Below are 3,806 nucleotides of genomic sequence, written 5' to 3'. Positions count from 1 at the left end.
CAGGATAGAGTAAAACAGGGTGATAGTTATAGGGCACTTACTGATGACCAGTCTCTATTGGGAGTCCATACATACTGTATATGACTCCTCTTTAGACTCAGCCAAGGCCTTCACTAAAGGTAATTCCAGCTGTGAGTTTATATACTGGGGAAGAGAAGTCTCCATTTCTCTGATTTACCTTCCTTTACTTTCACAATGGTGCCCACTGGGCAAATAGACTACCTATTAGTCAAATCAAGGATTGGTGATGTCCAGGGGACATACAGGATATATTTTCTAAACCACAATTTGGTCTCCTAACAAATTTGCATGAATGAAGTAATACCCAATCTTGCTTATCAACTACAGAACTACTAATTTTAAAGAAAATAGAATAAGTGTGATATTTTCAAAACACTATCATAATAAAGCATTAATACAATACAATACAATACAATTTGACATGTTAAATAGGCATGATACTTAGGGATAGATCAATTGATTGCCATGGGTTACATGCCCATGCAGGTCATTATTCTGAATGGTGAGTTTATGTATGAGGTACAATTTGTGTAAGTTTTGCAAACTCTTGATCCACTAAAGTTTAGCTGCATGTTTTTGTATGAATTCACACATTTCGACTAAGCTTTCTGGATTCTACTTTTATTGAATTGTCATAGTGAAGACAATTGCTTGTGTTTTGTAGACTAAAGTTTGCAGAAATTTCTGCTGTGGCTTATTTAGATTTATATGAACTCTCAAATATATAGTATCACTCAGGGGGCCAAAGAATGAGGGGGCCAGGTCAAGCCAGCTGTAAGTGAAGACCAAAAGAAAAAAAAAAGGTAATTACCTGCTGACAATATAGTTGCCCTCTACCAACTACATCTTCTTACAAATACGTAGCTAAGTAGCTTGCTTCTCTGAATACTGTGAACTGCTCTATATTATAGAGTATCTAGATCCTGACTGTTCTATCAGTAGAGTATCTTGATCTTTTCTTGCAAAGATTATCCCATAACAGTGGGGGGCCGGGGGCATAGCCCCTGGCTCCCCTGTCTCCACCGCCAATGGTATATATCATTAATTTTTAATATCTATCATTGAAGAATATTTGAAACCACCCTATACAATAGCAACTCAGTATATTAGTGCATATCATACTATATAAGCATTATTCTTATTATATTTGTTACAGCTATTACTGTGAAACCTCTCTAATTCAACACCTGCATCTAATCCAGAATATCTCTGTAATCTGACACCGTTTGCTGCACCAATGAAATAAGACTCTGGCTGTTTGATATTTCTTGATAATTCAACATCCCCACACAGGTTTTTGAGCAAAATAATGGGTGATATGGTAACTGATATATAAGAAAATTCTACACAGGCAACTAAACTAAGTAAAATTGATTTATTGCTAATACATACCTTATATACGTAGGTACTGGTCATGGTGCAGGTTTTAAAATCAAAACATTTGTCCAAAATTAAAGTAGTGTAACTATTTATGCCGTACATTTTAAAATAAATTGTCTGGAATGTAGTAACTTGGTAGTTTTCTTAATTCTTATTTGTACAGTTTACTGTGTAATGTCAATAGGAGTGATCAATACATGTGCAGATATTATAATGCTGTTTGGCTAGTGGTGTTTATGCTGCTATTGTAAATAAACTACCAATTCCTTTACTATCTTATTGCACCCGAATAGTAAGCACTGCTTAATGTTAGTTCCTTGTACTACCAATCACAACACACCAACATAATGCTTGGTATACTGTGTATACAGCTTAAGGATACACATATACACAGGGCAAAAAGTTCCATGTCCGCTTGTAGGTAATGAGTATAAAATGTGCATGAAATTTGTCATTTCAGCCACATTTCATACTTAGAACATTAGTAGATTTCAGTAAAGTTTCATACAGAGGATAGAGAAAGATTTACTGCATCTAGAATGGTGCTGGAAATGAGGCAGTGAAGAAATGTACATTTTAACACTATGAAATGCATACAGGATGTAAAAAATCCTGTAGCTGAAATCAACATTTTCTGTATTGTGCATCTGCTTTATACTGCGCTAGTAATATAGCTAGCAATGTGTCGCTCCTGTGTTGTATTTACTACAGACAATATGTATTTCATTAATAAGTAAAAAAGCACATCATTTGTACAGCAACTATAATTTTCAGTTCACAGAATTGAAGTTCTTGACACCTTCAGGATTCTTTTTTCTGAGGGATGTTACATCACTAAAATTAATGTAGATTTGCTCTATTACTTCTGTCCATTGAGTGCAGCTTTCTTCTCATAATCTGTTTCATCACTAGTTATATATAGTTCTTATAGGTAGCATCTATAAAAATGTTGTTACAATAAAAATATTGCTATGGCAATTTTTTTCTGTGACAAACCTTGAATTAATGTATACTATTCCTTGTACAGTGTCATTCATAGCTTTCACAAGATCCAGCCATGATCACAGGTTTCTCCACTGCCTAACTTCAATAGACCACAAAATACTCATTTCGAAGAACTATAGCAGAACTTACTATGTGATTTCATCTACAGTACTACCACAAGACATCATCAGCAGTCCAAGTTTTGAAAGCATCAGTATCTACTTTGTAACTTCCTTTGACAACTTTACGTAGCTAGGTGATGTTGATGACAAATCCCACTGCCATGCAATGATAGGTAACAAATTAATAACGAATCATGTATTAGCCACATCTTCTTACCTCACAATTGCTACAAATGCAGCTCTTCCTATATGTCTTTCTGCAAAGTTCCCTATGTCAGGGTAGCTTGCACTTGCAGCCATCTATAAAGTAGACTTAACCAATTCACTGTGAGGTAGTTGTACTAGAGATGATGAGTGCTTGTGAAATGCACCCAGTTGTCTCTCGACCCAGGGGGTGTTATCCTCTACTCCTTTTTCCAGCAAGCAACATGGGATTTTGTAGCTGCCAAATGTGTGTAGCACTGTACATAGCTAGCTACTGTAGCAAAGGTATACAATTGTGGCGTCGCTAGAAACTGGCGGAAAAGGATGGAAGAGGCAATATCTATGAACGATCATAAATGCTGTGACAGTCTTTATAGCTATACCTTGCAGGTAAGTCTGCCATGGAGCACAAGCACAGTTCTAGTTCTGGATGACAACAAGCTGCATCATTGCTAGAGCCTCGTTATTAACTGCGACTAGAACAATCGGAAGAAACATGCAGCAAAGGTGATTGTGCGCAATCTGTGCATGCATGCATGCTGTTGGTATATCAAGACACACGATAGTGTGTCGTGCGGCCCAAGAAGCCGGCGCGCCACACCGTGAGTATATTAACAGGAAGAAAGACAACGCAATTTTCACACCTATGTAGCTCTGTGATCCCTTATCCGATTGGAACCAAATTTGCTGGAGACGTGCCGCCCAGTTAGGGTAGTCTACATACCAAATGTGAAGAAAATCGCTCTAGCCATTTCCGAGATACGAGCGAACAAAATTTCGTTTTAATTTCTTCGTTTTTTTTCTTCTTCTTCATCTTCTTCATTTCGCACACTTCGCAAAATTCGCCATAAAACACGAATGCGTGCTCGGATTTGGCTGAAATTTGGCACACTTAAAGGGCTCATTAAGGTGGATCTCCGTACCAACTTTGGTAGGAATTCGATGAACATTCACGGAGTTATGACCGATTATTTGCGTAAAATAAGGTCGAAGGTCTGTCACGCCTACAGGGTAAACGCCTTGGAGGAATCAGTTGAAAATTGATATGTAGATGAAGCAACCATCGTAGGAGTGCCTTTTTGTGGTTTGAAAGGA

General features: G+C 37.3%; 1 long non-coding RNA gene across 2 annotated transcripts; it reads right to left on the bottom strand.

Annotated features, from left to right (window-relative positions):
• Nucleotides 1–2,117: 2,117 nt before the first annotated feature.
• Nucleotides 2,118–3,249, bottom strand: LOC136246706 (uncharacterized). Of its 2 annotated transcripts, XR_010696763.1 has the most exons (5): nucleotides 3,095–3,249; nucleotides 2,725–3,051; nucleotides 2,536–2,663; nucleotides 2,398–2,485; nucleotides 2,118–2,339 (listed from the first exon to the last, which is right to left on the bottom strand). It is a non-coding gene; the product is annotated as an uncharacterized lncRNA (long non-coding RNA). The 2 variants fall into 2 exon arrangements; XR_010696762.1 differs by having other exon boundaries at nucleotides 2,725–3,249.
• Between the last annotated feature and the right edge of the window lie 557 nt (nucleotides 3,250–3,806).

Source organism: Dysidea avara, chromosome 2, assembly GCF_963678975.1.
Source record: "Dysidea avara chromosome 2, odDysAvar1.4, whole genome shotgun sequence".
Lineage (NCBI taxonomy): Eukaryota > Metazoa > Porifera > Demospongiae > Dictyoceratida > Dysideidae > Dysidea > Dysidea avara.
The sequence above is the reverse complement of the archived record's forward strand: the minus strand, read 5'-3'. Positions and strand labels throughout refer to the sequence as shown.